The sequence below is a fragment of the Anthonomus grandis genome, chromosome 8, assembly GCF_022605725.1.
Source record: "Anthonomus grandis grandis chromosome 8, icAntGran1.3, whole genome shotgun sequence".
In the NCBI taxonomy this organism is placed as follows: domain Eukaryota; kingdom Metazoa; phylum Arthropoda; class Insecta; order Coleoptera; family Curculionidae; genus Anthonomus; species Anthonomus grandis.
This window is the reverse complement of record NC_065553.1, coordinates 30201471-30222865: the sequence shown is the minus strand read 5'-3', so window position 1 is coordinate 30222865 and position 21395 is coordinate 30201471. Positions and strand designations below refer to the sequence as shown.

At 32.4% G+C, this 21395-nt stretch overlaps 1 protein-coding gene across 1 annotated transcript in view; it reads left to right on the top strand.

Annotated features, from left to right (window-relative positions):
* LOC126739177 (E3 ubiquitin-protein ligase TRIM9) overlaps nucleotides 1–21395 on the top strand; it is a 390452-nt gene that overhangs the window by 91407 nt on the left and 277650 nt on the right. The window contains exon 2 of the mRNA XM_050444744.1: nucleotides 20657–20741. The gene's annotated coding sequence lies outside the window, so the exon portion shown is untranslated. The remainder of the gene's footprint in view (nucleotides 1–20656; nucleotides 20742–21395) is intronic.

Here is a 21395-nt window from a genome sequence, read left to right as displayed (position 1 = left end):
ACTGTCATTATTTTTTTATGTAGAATTTCCTTGATTTAATCGTACTTATCTGCTAACACGCTGTAATATTTGAAAATATAATCCTTATTCATTATGTTCGGTGTAAATTATTTTAGACGTTTTTAAATCTTCTTTACGATTTTATCTTTGCTAATTATAATTCATTTCTAGTAACTTTTATTTATGTTTAAAATATTGAGCTCTTTTATTCCGCTAGGAAGATCAAAAAGCCATTTAATTAAAATCGAGATGTTCTTTTAATACCGCCGCCAATTAAAAATCTTCTTTTACTGCTGAATGCAGGCTTAAAGCGGTTCTTTAGTATTACGAGTATAATTAAAAACTGGACTTGCAATACTTATTTATATCTTTTTGCTAATTAGCATTTTTAAAATATCAAGCAAAACGGTGAGTTAAAAAACATTTAGATTCAGGCGTGTGGGGGTGAGAGCAATAAATTTATGAGAGAGAAAGGATAATAAAAATGAACATATTAGCAGCTGTTGATTCCTTTCGTCTATATACTTGAGCTGCCCGTCGCTCCCGTTACCGGCCAGTATTTTCGATAATTGGCAAGGTTTTACGGGATTAGTTACTTAATTTGAGTACTAGTGAAGTATATACCAAAATGCCTCGAATACACGAAAATGGTTCCCTTTTAAGTGCTTGTCCACTCCTCTCACGTCTGGTTCCTCATTCATTTTTAGGAGGGGAATAAGGAATTTTACATATTTTTAGATATAGGGGTCATTCAAAATTTACTTAGAGAAGTGAGATTAATATGAGTATTTGAATAACTAGTGCAAGTCATGCTAATGCCATTACTGAACAAGGCGGATTTTGCGTACGTTCTACTACTCTGGTTGAAAGCCGAAATTTATGAAGAGGGCGAGAATAGAATTCGATACTCAAGGTCGAAGTTTAAAATATTAAAAAAGGTTTTGAGAGCCTTCGGACAAGAGGAAAAAAGGACAGATAAAATATTGAGTTTATGAGAGTTAATGGGTTAAAAAATATAAAATTACCTAAGAGCTTAAAGTTTCTTTTAAATCAAAACATTTTCTTTACCTTTTACAGAGCTAAACTCGCAAGTACTTATCGTTGCCTCTAGAAATAACTAAACTTTTACTTAGCAACGTTGTATAATTAGGAGCTTTTTAGCTTCATTTCCTTTTTTCGCTGTTCGCTCTCTGGGGCTTTAGGGCTATTAAGATTGAAGAGGATAAATTACTAATTAAAAATATTGTTTTTTAACAAAGCTTCTTAGAACCTGTATTTTGCAGCTCTCTTAAAAGTATATATATTCTAGTAGCTATCTTATTTAAAATATTAATGTTAAACATTGTGTTCAGGATACATATGAAAATAAAAATATGCAGAGTGAACAATAAAGATTGTGGTCAATCTTACAATTTTCCTTTTAGTTCCTAGTTAAATTAATATAAATATTAGTATATATGTTGTGGACCATATGATTAATTGATAATTTTTCATAAAAGGCCCGGGCTATATAAAAAATGCTCAATAGACAATTTAATAAATACTAATAAATTCATCACATTTTTCGGGTAGTGCAGTCGTGCTGTCATTAGAAATGGTCGAATAGATGCAAAGATTAGATAGAGGATGAAATTTTGACAGTAAGTTGTATGGGTTGAGAGAGTGCAAAAACCAAAAATGCGAACAAAAATTTCAAGAGGTTTTTTTTAGGGGATGATTGGGGATGGTCTTGGATTGGCGCTACCCCTTTGCACTTACAACTTTGACTCCATAAGATATATTGTTCATAAAAATCAGAGCTACCTTTTCTTCCACAGAGCTGAATTCATCCGAGCTGATTTAGAGGGTGTAAAAAGGGGGTGAAGTTTTGAAAAATTGGTTTTAAATTAATAACTTTCTTGGAAAAAATCCCAAGAATTTTGCTCAAATAGCTCTCAATTTTATAACTTTCAAAAAAATCTTACCTGAAGAGAACTCGAAAAAACTGGTTTCTAATATGCGCCCCTTAATTTTACAGCCCTTAAAATGCAATTTATTACATCTTTACTGTGGAAGAAATGATAGCTTAGACTTTTTGCTTCCATTTGTCGCGTAGAAGCAACATCGTACAGTCGATAGTTTCTCCAAAAAAGGTTTTCAAAATTTCTACCCCCCTTAAGGGTGGTTTACGTACGGAGTTGAGGGTTGCATTTACTATCAAATTGAAGGTAAAATTGTTCTCCACCTTCTGTACCGGGTGTTTCAAATTCGAGCCACATCATTAAGATTTCGGAAACGGTAAGAGATACAGGGTCGGTTAAATTGGGGCAAAGTTGCGTATTCTTATGCTTAACAAAATGCCGTTTTAAAATTCAAAAAATTCCGACTACGTACGAAGTTATACGGAAAATACCGAGATTTTGGAAAATCGTTTTTATTTTTTTGTGAGGTTATTTGAAAAAATATTTTAAAATGATTGACACTTTATTATTGTCACTTTTTCTCCTCTACCAGATGGCGTCGTCAAATTTAAAATCCGACGTTTCATCTTTTGGCAACCATCATCAACTTTATTTTTTTAAATACGGCCCTGGAATTTTTTTTACTCATTTTAATTCCCCTTTTTATTCTTAGAGAAATGACATATCACATAGTTTAATTTTCCAATATTTTGATGTCAAAAATTTACTTTTATTAAAAAAAAGTTAATACTGTCCTGTTGTTTGAAATAAAAAGTAATAATTTATCTTAACACTATCATTTATTGAATAAATCAATGTTTTTGACGAAATTTTTTAATTATTAACATAGTATACATTTGATATATTATACTAAATTTTAACAATAACACTAGTAACAACTATAATTTATTACTAATTTGTATGTTGAACAACACAAACTAAAAATAATAGAACTTAGTGCGAAAAAATGCAATATTTTAAGTTTAAAGTAAATATTCAAATAGTTGACCCTGCACCTCAATACATTTCTGTATCCTTCTACGTAAATTTCCAGACACTGCCCGCTGGATAGTCCTGGCTCGTATACCCCTTAATTCTGTCAATAAATTTGCACGTAAAATGTTTATATCATTTGGGGTGTTCTTAAATAGTCTGTTCTTTAAATAGCCCCAAAGAAAATAATCCAACGGGGAAAGATCGGGACTTCTAGCTGGCCAGCGCACCACCCCTTGATTTCCAATCCACTGATTAGGAAAATTATGATTTAAAAATCGTGTGACATTCCTTCCATTATGGGGTGGTGCACCATCCTGCTGCCACCACAAATCGCGGATAATATCAAGAGGTTCATTTTCAAGAACATCGAATATATTTGGCAGAATTAAATCTAAATAGCGCTCAGCAGTTAAATTACCGTCGTATATAATAGGTCTCAAAATTCGATTCCTGTAAAGACCCACCCAAACATTGAAAGAATTATGCCCCTGTCTTCTTACTTCGCGGTTTTGTCTCGGATTTTCGACTGAATAAAAATGTTCATTATTCCGATTAAATAGCCCGTTGGTCGAAAAGTTACATTCATCATCTTGCAGTTTTTCGTTCAACCAATTGCAAAACTGAAGCCTTCTATCGGTATCTCCATGCCTAAGTTCTTGACTGACATGAAGTTTATAGGGGCGATAGCGATTTTTTCCCAATACTCTGTGGATACGGGTACTTGGCATATTCAATTCACGGGAAAATTGTCTGGTTGAACCTTGCGGATTTTGGGTAACCTTTAACGAAAGCTATCTGATAAAAAGTTATTGTGAAAGTATATCGTTGTAAAACTTACAGCATTAATAATCGCCTGCTCGGTTTCAGGATGCACTCGAGTCCCATACATATTTCGAGGTTTAGTGAAACTTCCATAGAGGCTAAGGTTCCTATCCAAAGCTCCGAAATACGTATAATTAGGTTGGGGGCGCTCTGGATATTGCTCCAGATATTGTTGGCAGGAGCGTTGCGAATTTCTATTCAAAGAATAGTAAATTTGGACCATATCACGTTGTTCGCTACTGGAGAATACCATTTTTGATTTCACAAATTATCGAAAAAGCCAAATGTCAAACAGATATAAACAATTAATGACAGATGGTCGTCCATTTTTTTCTAATTCAAAGCCATCTTTGCTAATAAGAATTTTCAAGTTATTCAGCCGGAGACTTAGACATCAGGCCTGCAGAAAAGTTTGTGAAAATATAACATAATATAACATATTAGCAATATTTTTACCATGTTATTGATTGAAAAACAACATCAAGACAATTTTTATTTCAAACAACAGGACAGTATTAACTTTTTTTTAATAAAAGAAAATTTTTGACATCAAAATATTGGAAAATTAAACTATGTGATATGTCATTTCTCTAAGAATAAAAAGGGGAATTAAAATGAGAAAAAAAAATTCCAGGGCCGTATTTAAAAAAATAAAGTTGATGATGGTTCCCAAAAGACGAAACGTCGGATTTTAAATTTGACGACGCTATCTGGTAGAGGAGAAAAAGTGACAACAATAAAGTGTCAATTATTTTAAAATATGTTTTTAAATAACCTCACAAAAAAATAAAAACGATTTTCTAAAATTTCGGTATTTTCCGAATAACTTCGTACGTAGTCGGAATTTTTTAATTTTTAAAACGGCATTTTGTTAAGCATAAGAATACGCAACTTTGCCCCAATTTAACCGACCCTGTATCTCTTACGATTTCCGAAATCCCAATGATGTGGCTCGAATTTGAAACACCCTGTACATCCAACACTTTTTTCTTTGAAGTATAGTTTTTCAAATTATTTCAAAATAAAAATTTTTTGGATTTTTTGATACTTTTTTTGGGGGTGTCAAAAATTTTTCCCATAGTCGATATATACAATGACCGCCTAAAGTTCCGCATAAATTCGATAAAAATTAGAGATGTGATTTTTTGAGAAAAGACCCGTCGATTTTTATTTTAGGTTGCGCATTATTTCACATAAATTTGTGTATACAGGGTGAAACAAAAAAAAAGATATGACGTCATCGGTCATTTTTTTAAATGGAATGCTATATTTTTTTATTGCATTTATGAAAGATAGGCGAAATTCTAAGCAAGTTTCGTATAACACATCTTATCTCAAACTGTTTCCGAAATATTTACATTTAAATAACAAGAAAACAAATATGTACGTCTATTTACAAATTAAGATAAAATGGAAGAGAAAATGTTATAAACTGTAAAAACTCTTATTAATGTATCAAGTGTTCCCCGGTTAATCCGGGGTTCTAATTAATTTGATCCCCATTTACTTCTTGGCAGAAAGCAAGCCGGTTTACAAACTCATGTAAAACACTCAATTATTTCGGGTGATATACGTCTAATTTCATATCTAATTCTATTTTTCAAATCTTCTACGCTGTTTGACTTCTCAATATAACCTTTACTTTTCAGGTACCCCATAGAAAATAGTCGCAGGGATTTAGGTCTGGTAACCTGGCCGGCCACTCTATTGGCCCTCTTCATCCTATCCATCTTCCTAGGAACACTCTATCCAAGTAATTACGGACATCTCGAAAGAAATGTGGCGGTGCGCCGTTTTGCTGAAACCACAAATTATCTGTCGGGACAGCAGGGTCTTGTTCATCTGGGTATAGGGCAGCCAAAGCAGGGATAAGATCTTCTTGAAAAAAATTCAAATAGCGTTGTCCTGTTAAGTTTTCTTCGAAAAAGTTGAAACATTAATAGATTTACGGTACTGTGTATGAGCCTCAGTTGCCCAGTGTGGATTTGACACTGACCAGTACCGATAATTTTGCCAATTTACGACACCGTCTAAAGAAAAAGTTGCTTCATCCGAAAACAAAACTCGTAACATAAACTGACAGTTATTATTGCAAATGTTTATCATTTCCTCGAAAAATTGGTTTCTTCCATCAGGATCGTCCTCATTTAATTCGTGTATTAGTCTAATTTTATAAGGGTGGTATTGATTTGCTTTTAAGATGCGTCTTACTGACGTTCCGGCTATATTATTATCAACTGAAATTTATAAAGTTGCATTGTTTGGATTTTCTTCGACGGAGAGCAGAACGTTTAATTTTGTTTCTTCAGAAATTTTTGGACGACCTGATCTTGACGATTCCCTAACATAACCTGAAGTTATGAATTTGTGCTCTATTCCACTAACTGTTGACTGAGAAATAGGATGGTTTGGGTATTTGGCATTAAACAGTTCACTTACTTCTTTTTGCGTGCGCACTCGATCCCCGTACCCTAGCATCATCAAAATTTCAATTCGTTGGGTTTCCGTTAAATTAGCCATAATTTATTCTGATAAAAACTATTAATTTTCAAACTGACAGTGACATTCGAAAATGAAGATTCTTTACAAGTGCAACCATGGAAAGAGAAACAATCTATCAAATTGAAAGCAATCTATCAATTCCTATCAATCTAAAATATATTTCGAGCAAGACGGCGCTCCTCCTCACTATGTTCTTCCCGTTCGGCAATGGCTAGACGACGAATTTCCAGATAAATGGATAGGGCGAAGGGGGCCTATAGAATGGCCTGCTAGTTCTCCTGATATAACGCCGTTAGACTTTTTTCTATGGGGTCATTTGAAATCTATTATGTTTACTCCCCAACCTGAAAGTTTGGATGAACTTCGTCAACGCATCATCAACAGCTGCCATTATATTCCACAACATGTTTTTGAAAATGTCCATCAGGAATTTGAACATCGTCTATATCATTGTTTGGCCAAAAACGGGCAACATTTTGAACACTTATTGAATAAAAAACTGATATTTTCATGTTTTTGTTTTCTATCTGAACAAATTAAGATAAACAAAGATTTTTCTAATTTTCTCGAAAACGAATCGACCGATTTAAAAAAATTAAACGTCAAAATAAAAGACTTTGAAAGACCTTTTAAACAAGCTATTAATCGATACCCCTTGCCATTTAAAATTTTTAAGGGGATGACCCTGGGGGGCAGAGGGTGAAAGGAGGTGAAGTAATTTTAGGTTAGGAAGTTGTCCCCCTTGACAAACCTTTTAACGTATTTCGGCGTTTTTTTTTTAAACAGTGGTTTTCGATAAATCCGTGGTGGGAAGTTTTCAAATGAACCATAACATACAGGGTTATGGACAAAGTGATTATTTCAGACGTTATGTATAATGCCCGGTCATTATTAATAATGGCTAACTACGATAGGCAATTTAATAATTATTTCCAATTTATCACGTTGTCTGGTCATTATGAAAAATGCTTTACTATGGTCGGGCGATGTGATAAATCGGCGTTCTTAAAAAATGCAGTGATACTAAGTTAAATGCTAGTGCACTAAATACTTATTATTGTACTATAGCTAAAAATTTATTAAATGATATACAGTGTGACATAGACTTTGAAGTCTTTTCAGCATTCGTGCATGAAAGGTTTTTCTTCTAACCAATTAATGTTATTGAAATTAAGGAAATAATTTTAGAATTAAAAAATAACAAAGGTTTAGGGTGGGACGGAATTTCGTCTTAAATATTTAAACAGCGCTCTGATAATGCTCTTAAAGCGCTGACAGAGGCTATGAATATTTCTTTGGCCACAGGTGTTTTTCCCCATTGTTTAAAAGTTGCTAATATAATCTCTTTATTTAGGGGTAGGGAATAATGCAAGCCCCTCGAACTACAGACCAGTAGCCTACTCTTTCAAAGATAATAGAAAAGGTAGTTAAGAAACAAATTTTAAATTTTGCACTAAAAAATAATATATTGAGCTCTGCTTAGTTTGGATTTTTAGAAAAATAATCTACAAATAACGCAATTTTTAATTTTTTAGAAAGGCTTTATCTAAAGTTAAGGCTCCGCTACCTATCCTTTCGAGTAGCTGTTGCGGGACAGCGGTAAGAGGCGAGGAAAAAATTATTTTACGACGGGCCGGTTTAGCAGAGACATTCTTAAATTGGCAAACGTTATATTTTAGGGCTGGTTTATTATAAAATTACGGTTTTTGGCTTTCCGACAGCGCGGCGGCAGTGTATGAGATAGTTAGGGATTCAAAAATCGGCATGCTTTCTATTCACGCTAATATTTATTGATCTAAGTTGTTTTAAAGAGATGTTAAATATGGGTGATTATTATAGAAATGGAACAAAAAGAGGACTTGAATAAAAACACGAGGTTGATTGCAAAAAGGAAACGTCCAAAATAGAGAATATAGCTTACGTTATAGTATACGATTTTTTTTTTATTTTAACAATGCCATTAATAAGCGATCGGTACACGGATCCAATGGCAGCTTGATTTTATAGTGACGCCCTTACACGCGCTTATATACAGGGTGAATAATGACCAATACGTTATATGTAAATGGACATTGAATTTTTCTGAAAATTAGGTTTTTATGGTCGTTTAATACATAGCTTTATCATCTAAAATGTTTTTAGTTAAAATTAGTTAACACACTAAAATTGCGACGTTTCCTTAAAGTCTTGTATATTACCTTTTTTATAAGTTGGTTTTTTTAAATACTTAAAAGTTTATAGCGGAAAAGAAATTATAGCACTTGACTCAAGCTGTGGCGATCAATGTCAAAACCCTGATTTGTCATTGGATGAGTTTAAAAGAGAAAGTGAAAACTTTTTAGAGGGAAAATTTTTAGACTAAAAAATAGAGAAAAAATTAAAACAATAGAAAAATATAAATAATATAAAATATACAGGGTGTTTCAGAACTATGGGATCAAACTTCTGGAGGTTGTTCAGTGCAACAGAAGAGTCCATTTGAGTATAGGAACCCATGTCCGGAAATGCGTCACTACGCCACTACGGCCCTAAGACGCGTTAAAATTAATAAAAAACATTAATTACCTAAATCGGATCTGCTGCATTTATTTTAACCTTTTATACATGATACCATAACAACAATTGTTTAAAATCAACGCTTATCAATGTCAATTCTCAATGCCATGTTTAAACATTTTATAGCTTACCTTTTCTAAACATTTATTGCTAATGGAAAACTTTACCAATCAAGAATTGGGGGATATGCATTTGGCATACGGAGCAACAAACTGCAATGCACGAGCAGCATCGCGGTTGTACTCGTATGAACGTTATCCCGAACGACAGCGTCCTGGATACAAAAAGTTTATTGCGGTTCATCGGCGGCTCGCTGAGACAGACATGTTTAAGACCAAGATGCATGATACTGGTGTTGCTCGAACCGTAAGAACGGTCGAATTTGAAGAAGAGGTGCTTCAGCGAGTTGCCGATAAACCATCAAATAGCACACGTGACGTCGCTTTGAATATGAATACGAGTAACGCTTCTGTCTGGCGGGTACTACACGAGCAACAACTCCATCCTTACCACTTCCAGAAAGTTCAAGGTATGACTGCAGCCGAATATCATCCTAGAGTTCAATTTTGTCGATGGCTTCTGGATCACATCATTGCACAACCAAATTTTTTACGATATGTTTTGTGGACCAATGAAGCCTCTTTCACAAGAGACGGTATTTCTAATAGTAGGAATAGCCATGCTTGGGACGAAGAAAATCCTTATGCAATTTTTCCAAGAAAACATCAGAATCGTTGATCTGTCTACGTATGGGCAGGCATTGTTGATGATTATTTAATTGGACCATACCTTCTACCGGAACGGTTAACAGGACCTATTTATTTGCGTTTCTTGGAGGAAGTTCTCCCAGAACTCCTTGAAAATGTTCCACTAAACGTTAGACAGCAAATGTGGTTTTAGCATGATAGAGCGCCAGCTCACTTTGCTGTACAAGTACGCGAGTATTTGGCTCAGCGGTTTGGGCACCGTTGGATTGCCAGAGGTGGAGCAGTTTTTTAACCTCCTAGGTCATCCGATTTAATGTAGCTCGATTTTTTTTGTGGGGACATGTAAAGCCTTTAGTCTACGAAACTCCAGTAGAATCAGAGCTAGACTTAATTTAACGAATAATAGCAGCATTTGAAATCATTCAAAACGAGGATCAAATTTTTAGTGTAGTCCGCCGAAATCATGTGCGGGGTTTAAATCGGTGTATTGAGGTTGGAGGAAGACATTTTCAACAATTTTTGTGATGGTATCATATACAAAAGGTAAAAATAAATGCATCAGATCCTATTTAGGTTATTAATATTTTTTCTAAATTTAAACGCGTCCTAGGGCTGTAGTGGCGTAGTGACACATTTCCAGACATGGGTTCCTATACTCAAATGGATTCTACTGTTGCACTGAACAACCCCTAGAAGTTTGATCCCATAGTTCTGAAACACCCTGCATACCAGGCAATAATATAACTCTTTATGGTTCTTAGAACGCCGAAAGCAATTTACTGCATCTAATATTAAAGTAAATTGCACAAAACTTAGCACTAGGAGTAATGGAGATACCAAGCTTGTCAAGCAACTACTCTATTTGAACATATTGAATTCAACTAGCGTTAATCGGGGTAGGCAGAATAAGAAATACGCAATTGATAAAATTTAAAAAAATTATGAGTAAAAACGTATCACCTTGTAGCCTATATAATGGAAAGCTTTACCATACTACTTGACAGCAGATGCCTTATTAAGGAAAAAGTAGGAATAAAATGTGCAGTGCCGGAAACCTCAATTCTTAGGAAAAGAAGAAAACGAAGAAATTAATCAAAACCACGAAAGATTGTTATTAAGTACAAGTCAGTTATAATACGTAACTGGAAGAGCATATTGCTGTTTTGTGTTTGGACACCGTTCGATATTAAAAAAAAAAATTTAGAAAAGTTTAATATTTTGCGACAAAATAAAAGATTAATTGACCGATTTTTTTATGAAGTATTTACTCTGGTTATTAGTCGTGGATTCTAGAAAATCTATAATTATGAATATTAGAACCTTCACATTAAAATAAATGTATAGTATGAAGAATTTTTATATATTTATTGGGATAAACTTAAGAGTTTAAGTCTTTTTTCATCATACTTCCCTATTCTATATCTAGCGGTTTTCGAGAAATAAAATAATTTTGCGTTAGTGTTTTTTGTTAAAAACCAAGACATAACAAATATCTTTGATTTACTAAAATAGCGAAAAGTAATTTTTTTAATGGAATACCTTATATTTTATTTTATATTCTAATAAACAGTTAAAATACCTTTAATTTAATATATTATATCACTTTGCCTTAGTACACTTGTAAACTATTTAGTCTGACAGGGCATCCATAAAATAATTTTTGAAGGAAATTTTTGTTACTTAAATCAGTTGGTCTGTAAACGTCTCAGCGCAAAGCGTTTGTGTCTTGTGACCATATTGGAGTCATGCCAGGCAATTAGAAAGCAATTCAAGAGGATTTGATTTATTAAGTACATGATTTCATCATATTCAATATACGCATCCTTTCGTAGTGTAGGAAGTCAATGCCTTGGCACGACGAACAATGCTATGGGGATATCACAATAGAACGGTGGTTTATGCAATAGTACCACCAGTGCGCCGGTTTGTTTGTGACTGACCCACAGCAATAAGTTTTTCTTGTTAAAACAGAAAATTATTTGTTTGTTAATGATTTTGCATTTTGAAATACATGATTAACCCATTAGTGCGTAGAGTCCCTTAAAAAGAACGCCACTGGTTTCAAGCACATGTGCACTTCTAATGTTTTCATAACCTCGTGCATTAATTTGTCTAGACGTTCGCTATTTGTTGTAAAATCAATTCATGTGCAAAAATCGGAGATAGTGTTTTGATTTTGTATTTTTATGTGACCATGGATCCGGAACTTTAATCTACTCGAAATGGAGGGTAAGTTTTAATTTTTTATATCGATAGGTTTTGAAACCAGGGTAAAGAAATTCAGTAAATATGTTGTGTTTGAGGTTAGAATCATCATACAATTTTGTCTGCAAAACAAAAATGTGTTATTGTTTTCTTAGACATAAATATTTGTTCTGTCCCTTATAGACAATTCTCAGTATAATTCGTATTTTGCAGATTATCTCTTCAAATAATGTCTGCATGAATTGCAGACATTATTTGAAGAAAATGACGGTGAAGTTCAACTAAATCTTGTTGTTTACATTGGAATTCCTGATGACCTAGACGAAGACACAGAAGAAGACAGCGATCGCTCTGATGATGAGCATATCGGAGATATAAATCGCTTATGCCGTGAAATACTGCAGCAGAATTGTGAAGTAAGAGCCAGAGAACAAAATGATTTTGACGAAGAAGATCTAATTCCTCAAGCCTAACTATTTCCAAAGTCTATAAGGGTTTATCTCGTCAAACCTATGAAGCCCCACCTAATGAACCAGATGATTTTGATGAAGATCTAATACCTTTAGCAGATCTGCTTTCTAAACCTGGGTCAAGTATAAGTCAAGGCAATTTTTCAACCCCTAAACGTAGAAACCTATATGAATGGAACGCAGATCTCCCCATTTTTTCTACGAATACAAACTGTGTGCCACGAGAGCCATCTCAAGAAGCAAAAGAAGCCCAAAATCCATTGAATTTTTTAAAAGTGTTTTTCGATGAAGATTTCACATCGAAAATTGTTGAGAAAACCAATAAATACGGCCAACAAAAAAATAAGGAGCTAAATTGTGCAGTTAGTTCAGTGCAGTTACTAGTGCGGTTTGCATCTGAAGCAGCCCGGGCATCAGTTCTCAAACAGCGAAAATTGTTGAAATCTTGATTGTTAATACATATTTCTTATTTATTAAACTTAAGAGCATAGAAAGACTCGGATTTAAGAGAAATAGGTATATTACTTCTATTTATATGCTATTTTTTGTTTTGATTTTGCATTAGAAGATTTACATTTTTGTTATTTTTAGAGAATTAGTACTTGTGTAAAATGAAAATTGGACACCTGAATATTAGATCAGTGTTTACTAACTTTAATGATTTTAAAATTTTATTTGAGGCTCAAAACTTTGATATTTTTTTTCTCACCCAAACACGGTTATCTGAAAACGATAAATCTGATGCTTTTCAAATTCAGGGTTACAAGTTTTTACGGTGCGACCGAGTTGGTAGGGGTGGAGGTATAGCGGTTTGTGTCAGGAATTTAAACTTCAAACTTTTTCTTTTGATTTAAGTAGTAATGAACGTAGAGTAATGAACTTGAATATTTGTTTTTAAAGGTTACCTTAAAGTCACTTAGTTTAGCAGTTGGGGCTATGTATAGACCTCATGATCGAAATATGAATAGTTTTATATCAGATTGTGATAATCTTTTTTCCTACTTATGTCCCATTTTTCATCAGGTCATATGTTTGGGAGATTTTAACTCAGATTTTCTCGACCTTGGAAATCCCATTGCTTCCTGTTTGCAGTCTTATAACTTGAGTCAAGTAATTAGTGAGCCAACTAGGACTACGCAATATACTAAATAAATAAATAAATAAATAAATATGCCTTTTATTTTTAAAATTACATAAACATAGCTGAGAAAAAAAAACATTATTAAAAAGCTGAAAAAAACATTATTAAAAAAAAAAGTAGCATAAACCACTGGCGCAGTCTAGCTTTAAAGAGCTACTCTACTGAACCAGAAGCTATACTTTACCATCAGTAAATAAATTAGGTAGTTAAAAAAAAAATTATCTTAGGCAAATTAATTAGTAAATTACAATAAATTATTAATTAAATATTACAATTAGAAGAAACTAGAAGAAACTTGCATAACAAACATTAAATTTGCCAGAAAAATTGCACAAATAACAAAAGCCACTAAAAAAAATATCCATTGGTTTGCAAATTAAATAGATGTTCCTTGAATTTTATTTTAAAAGATTGAATTGATAAATTAATTAGGTTTGTTGGTACTTTATTAAAAATATTTGCTGCATTATAAGAATATGACCTCTGAAACATGGCACTATGATGAAGTGGAACCGTAATTCTTTTAGAAAACCTTATATTTAAACCATGAACAGTGTCCTGAAAAATTAGTCTTTCTTTAAGGGAGACAGGGGAAGATGTGTCATTAATTATTTTCAATAAAAACACTGCAAAATGTAATATCCTGCGCATATCCATTTTAAGCCATCTAATATCTCTATATAAATAAGATACATGGTCAAATTTTCGGAGTCCATAAACAAATCGAACGCAAGCATTTTGGACCCTTTGAATTCTTACCCGACTTTCCAAATCTAGACAAAACCCATAAACTACGTCAGCATAATTAAAATGAGACAGTACAAGGGATTCACATAATCGTTTTCTTAACTTTACATTTAACATATGGCGGTTATTATACAATGTTTTCAGGGACATAAAAGTTCTTTGAAAAATTTTTTTAAGGTGTTCCTTAAATCTTAATTGTTCATCCAAAATAACCCCCAAGTTTTTACCGTTGTTTACAAATTCCAATCTTGTATTATCGAAATTAATATTTATATTAGATTTTAAAAACTCTCTTTGATTTTTGTTACCAAATATCATAAGCTGGGACTTATTAGGATTTAATTTTAAATTGTGATTTTAAGCCTAGTGCTTGCAGGTCTTCATTTATGAGTGATTCGGCCTCTTTATAGTCGCTGTAATCAAAACAATAATAAATTTGCGTATCATCAGCAAATGCCTGAAGCTTACAATATTTAAGCGATTTTAAAACATCTGAGGTATACATTATAAAAAGCAAAGGATCCAAAAAAGAACCCTGCGGTACTCCACAACTAATACTTACTTGTTCAGACTTTCTGTTATCGGAAAAAATCGTTTGATATCTATTAGACAAATAGGATTTTAAAAGCAAATAGGAGTTATTATTAAAACCGTAATACTTAAGCTTAGCGCACAACAAATTATGGTTAATGGTGTCAAACGCCTTAGAATAATCCAACAGCACTAAAACGGTATGCATGTTTTTATCACAAGCTCTAAATAAGTCATCAGTTACATTACAAAGTGCTACCGAAGTGTTAAAATGTTTCCTAAACCCACATTGTGAATTTGGTATTATTTCATTAGATAAGCAATAGTTATATATCTGATTATAAAGAATTCTTTCAAAAATTTTCGAAACGGCAGGCAAAATACTTATAATGCGAATGTCATTAAGAGTTGTAGGAGTAGACATTTTAGGCAAAGGTTTTCCCATTGAAGTTTTCCATTGATCAGGAAAGTAACTTATCTCTATGCAACAATTTATAATGTGGGTTAAGTACAAGTCAACAAAGGGGCTACAATACTTAAGCATTAATGAAGAAATTTCATCGGTACCTATCGCAATTGTTTTTATATTATTTAAAATTTTGTTAACCTCATCCGGACTCGTTAAATGGAAACTAAACATATTCGCATCTCTATAAAAGTTATTATTATAATAAGACGTTTTTTTCTCACAGCCTGGATTGACTTGCGCAGTTAAGTCAAAAAAATTACTTATCTCATTGGGATCAGAGAGAAACGACGGAATTAGACCATCCTTATTCTTACAAATATTAAAACTTTTTAGTGCATTCCACAGCTGACTCGGTTCTCTTTTATTTAAAATTTCTTAAACCTTTGTAAGTATTCCAATCTTCCAATAGTTTTGACTGTTTGAATATACGCAAGACATCGTCCCTTTGTCTCATAAAGATTTTTAGGTTTTCTGTGAGCCATGGTGCTTTAGGCTTAGTAATGCGAGATTCTCGGACCGGCGCATACCTATCGAAAAGGGTTAAAATAAAATTATTAAACATAGATATCTTCATATTAATGTCATTTTCGTAAAAAATATTATCCCACGGCAAATTGTGCATGTCTGCATTGAAATTGTATACATTAAAATTTTTAAAACAACGGTACCTAACAATTTTTTGACTGCAATTTATTTTTGCTAAATTTAATTCACAATATATAATTTTATGGTCGGATACGGCATCAGCCGATAACACACCCTTATTAGAAACCAACAGCACATTAGAAACAAATATGACATCTAAAAGAGTACTTACATTTGCCGTTACTCGTGTGGGCTCTTCATTTACTTGATGTAGGTTGTAGTTTTCAAAAAGTGTAGTAAGTGGATTTTGAAGACTCAATAAATTAATATTAAAGTCCCCTAAACAAAAAGTTTCTTCTACAGCAGGATAAAGACATGAAAATATATTATGAAAGTCAGCGGTTAATGCACCAAAATTTAGCGTTGGTGGCTTGTAAAAAACACAAAAGCCATAATACTTATTTCCCAACCTAATCTTAAAAACAAGGTATTCAAGTTTAGGATTAATATTAAAATCAAAAGTCAATATATCAACTTGATATGTACATTTAACAAAAGCAGCCACACCTCCCCCCCTGCCGACCCTATCTTTTCTAAACATTTGGTAACCCGGAATCTTAAATGCGTCAGAATCATCCCCCTCAGACAGCCAAGTTTCAGACAACAAAAATATCTCAAAATTATTTGCTTCTATCAAATCACGTAATTCAGCAAAACCCGTAAAGATAGATCTTAGGTTTAAGTGGCCAACTTTGAATTTACTAGTAGTCATCATCCAGTAACCAATTTGATTCTTATTAACAATAATATATGTATGTATAATTATAGGAAAAATGCGGAAAAATTTAATGTTATGCAAGCTGGAAAATATATCAGTGTTTCCCTATACAGGTATAAATAGATAATAAATAGCTTAGCCTAAAAACAAAACAATAGAAAACAAAATAGAAAAAACAGCGCTTCCACACAACGCCCCGGGATTATTTTGTAAAAAATAATAATTTTTCATATAGAACCAAAACCAAGCAAAAAAAATTAAGCAAAAATCGTAATAACTTCATGCAATTAAATAAATTAAACAACAAAAAAGAAAAAAAAAGAGAAAAACTGTTTCTTATCCCAAACAACACAAAATAAAATTGTAATTATGATTAAGTTATTGGTTAAAAAGTATTTTCTTACCGAAAATCGAAATTGCATGAGTATTGATAACAATAACAAAACGTATTAAATTACTGTCCATTATTAAGCTAAGCAGACTTTATTTTAATTAAGTCACTTTCACTAGGTATACGATGCACTTTATTGTTAAACTTAGTATAAATAACTCCATTCAGGACCCATGCGTTTTTGACACCAAACAAGTCAATGGCCTTATTAAGTAGAAAAAGGCGATTTTTAGTTAAATCTTCCTTTATAAATATATTACTGTTTTTCAAATTTTTGCGACCTTTTAGTACCGAAACACGAGCCATATCACTACCGAAGTTCACGAGAACTGCAGGAGGACTATCATTGCGTGCCTTGGCCAAAACACGGTAGCACTTTTTTATATCCGATCTATTAATATTTACTTTTAGCTGTCGGGAAACAATTCGGTTACTTTTGAATGCAGGTTCTCGTTTACATCCATGGGCAGCCCAAAAATGCGTATATTCATGTTTCGTTGGGATTGTTCAACGCAATCTGTTGTGGTGCGCAGTTTTATGTTTTCCCGTTCCAGCTCAAGGACTCTATCCTCCAGAATAGTACACCTATTCACCAGGACAGAGCAATCATTATTTAATAAGTTTAGCTTCTCTTCATACTGTTTTTCAATGCGGGAGACTATTTTATCGACAATTTCTTGCAGAAATTTGTCGTTAAAAATGCTTATTACTTGCGATTTAATCTCGCGCAGGTCTGTAGATGAGAATCCCATTATGGCGGACAGGAACAACAACTTGAAATCAGTTAAACACCAATATTTCACTGCACTGGAACTATTTTAACCCAACTACTTGGAATTAATATTAACTGTGCTGCACTTATGACAAAACTTTGAAAATTATTTAATAAACTTAGGTAATGACTCCATAAACAACAAAAATCAAGGAGCGTGTGTGAATACTAGCAGACTTTTAGATCCTATATTTTTAACCTGTCCTGATCGGGTAATTTCATCTGGTATCTTAGATACAAACCATATTTTGGATCATAGCCTGACGTTCTGTATTTTGAATATATCTATAACAAAAGTAAAAGCCAGAATAATAAATATAAGAGACTATAAAAATCTTAACTTTGATAATTTTGAACAGGATTTAGAAGGGATCGATTGGCATAGCTTTTTATAGGAAAATGATATTGATAGAAAGCTTAATATTTTGAACCAGCATATTCTCTCTACTTTTGATCAGCATGCGCCTATTATAACCATAAAAGTCTTCAAATGCAAAGCACTCTGGCTTACTCCTTAAATTAAAACTTAAAACTCATTATGAAATAAAGAGATAATGCTTCCGTATAAATAAATTCGACCCTAAGGACTTTTCCGACCTTAGAATAGTCAGTATTTTGCCAACGTTTTCAAAAGTTTTTGAAAAATTTGTTTATAAACAAATATACCAATATGTATGTAAAAAAAATATAATTCCAAACTATCAGTGTGGGTTTAGAAAAAACTATTCAACGGCGACTGCCTTAGCTACAGTAATCAGTGATATAATTGAGGCCTATGATAAAGGTGATAACGTTATTTTAGCTCTTTTCGACTTTTCAAAATCGTTTGACACCATTGATCATAAATTATTAATAGCTGCATTAAAATATTACGGCTTTCATTATTCGCTGATTAATTTAATATGTTCCTACCTAAAAGACAGGTTTCAGTGTGTCTCGTGTAATGATAGGGTGTCTGATTCTATCTCCATTTTATCTGGTGTTCCTCAGGGTAACGTGTTGGGTCCTTTACTGTTTTTGGTATATACTTCTAGTATTTTGCAGTCAATAAAACATTGTAAACGCCAAGCCTATGCTGACGATACACAACTTTATTTTAATTTTAATTTTGCTGATGTTTTATTGGCTAATACATTAATTAATGAAGATCTAAAAATTGTAATTGAACTATCAGCACAACATAATTTAAAATTGAATGCCTCACAATCTTTATTACTAATATTTGGCCCTAAAACGAGAATTGATTTTATAAGAGAGAATTTAGATGTAAATATTAATGGTGTAGTAATTACTGTTATTAAAACTGCAAGGAATTTGGGTATGTGGGTGGACACTGATATAAGATTTAAAATGCATGTTTCTAAGATTACACAAAAGTCCTACCTTTCGTTAAAACTTTTTTATTCCAGCAGACATATCTTAAGCCAACAACTTTGAAAGAATATATGTGAATCACTAGTGTTGTCAAATTTTAATTACTACGATTTTATCTATGGACCATGCTTGGATATCAACACAAAGTATAGAATCCAGAAAGTTCAAAATACTTGCGCTAGACTTATATTTGGCTTAGGAAAGTATGATCGTATTAGTGCTAAAATTGAGGAGTTGGGATGGTTAAGGATGGAAGATCGTAGAGCTCTTCATGTTGGTAACTTTCTTCACAAATTAATGACATGCCCCAATGCTTTTTATTCATTAAAAGATAAATTTGTTTTAAGAACTTTCGTACATTCACAAGTCCTACGTATTTCAAGTTCATTTACTATTCCTCGTCATCGGACGGCCTTATTTAAACGAAGCTTTGTATATACAGTATTAAATTTTATAATAGGATTCCTGACAGGTTAAGATCTTTAACATATACCAAGTTTAAAAAAGCGTTTAAAGTTTTTATTATAAACCAGGAATTATGAAAGGTGAGTGCATCAGTTATTATATTATTATTCTGTTAAACTTTTTATGTGTTATAATGATTATTATTATTGTTTAAAAATGATAATATTAATAATAATAATATTAATAATAAATATAATATTAATATATAATATAATAAATATAATATTAATAATATTATTATTATTATTATTATTATTATTATTAATTTCACCAAAGAAGAGTTATATGTACTACTTGGAGGAATGCTTCTTTCAGGTATCATGCAAAATATCCGAACAAGAGGATGTTTTGGAATCCAACAGAAGATATACCAACATTTAAAAAAAATAGCATGCGACTAAATAGATTTGAAGTGTTACTTTGCCACATCCATTTCAACGATAATGCTAATATTGATCGCAGTGACCGGCTTTACAAAATTCGCCCTCTACTGAACTCACTGAATAAGAATTTCAAAAAACACGGAGGTTTGGATGAACATCTTTCAATTGATGAAAGCATGAACTATGCCAAACAGTACATCTAGGGCAAGCCGATAAGATTCGGCTTCAAAAACTGGGCTCGATGCAGTAGTAATGGGTACATGATTTCTTTTGAGATTTACACTGGCAAATTAGATGCAGAAAAAGTTTTTGGTCTTGGTGGAGACGTGGTTATGTCCTTACTACATAAATGGGAAGTGCCTTCTAACTAAGGTCCCAAGTATGCAAGAAGAAAAGTAACTTTATATGTGTAAAATGTGACTGTGGACTTCCATATCCAAAAAATTGTTTCGAAAATTACCATATAAACTAAATAATATTAATTTTATGTATTTTATGCATGGAGTCCCTTTTGAGAGACGGATCATAACACACTAATAAAAACAAATATTTGATTTTTGTATTTTTTTTTATATCTTATTTAAGTCATTGAACTAATTCATAAAGAAAAATACATAAAAAACAATTTTTATAAGTTCATGCACTAATGGGTTAAGGTCGGATGATGTCATTAAACTGAAGGATGTTAGTCTTAATGTAGGAATGATCTATATACTGCAGTATTCTGATAAATCTCATTAATAAACACATATTATCAAAAACATTACATATTTACATTCATAAAGGTAAAATAGTTGCTCACCCATACTTTATTCTTTTCAGGTATGTAATCTCGGATCATCCCTGATGTTCATTCCCAATTTTGCTATGTATCATTTAGTTATCATAGCTTATTATCTCAGTTTCGGTAAGTACCTTGTTTTTAGTAAATTTATGATTTTGTTTAATGTTTAATTCATATCCTGACAGAATTACAAGATGTTTGCTTAGGAGATCAACAGTAAACAATACGCCCCGTGAAAATGTATACCCTACCTAACTAAATATATAAAAATTAGTTTATTCTATTTTATTAAGATCATTCTAAAATTGCGACAAAAAACGCTTACAAAGAGCAAAAAATTAAAAACTGAAAACTCCTCTAATAAATATAAGCAAATTAGAAATATGGTAACAACCCCAGTTCGAAATGAAAAAAAATCATTTGTAAATTATAAATTTAAAGAGGATCCGGCCTCATTTTCGAAAACTTTAAAGTGTTTTAATATACACCTAAAAATTTTAAGTTACTAGCTTACTTCAATACTGTTATCGATGCTGAACAATTTAATTCTTTTTTTATTAATAGTATTCCGAAAACTAATTCATTACCTCTTAATAATGTAAGTACACCCTTATGTTGAGAACAAGTTTAAGTTTAGGGAGATAGGTGAGAGTGATATTGAGGACATAATATCTAATATAAAGTCTGTCTCCATTAGGTCTGATGCTATTCGCATTAAGATGATTTTTTTTAGTCCCTTACCTTACTCCTTATATCACACACATCATCAATAAGACT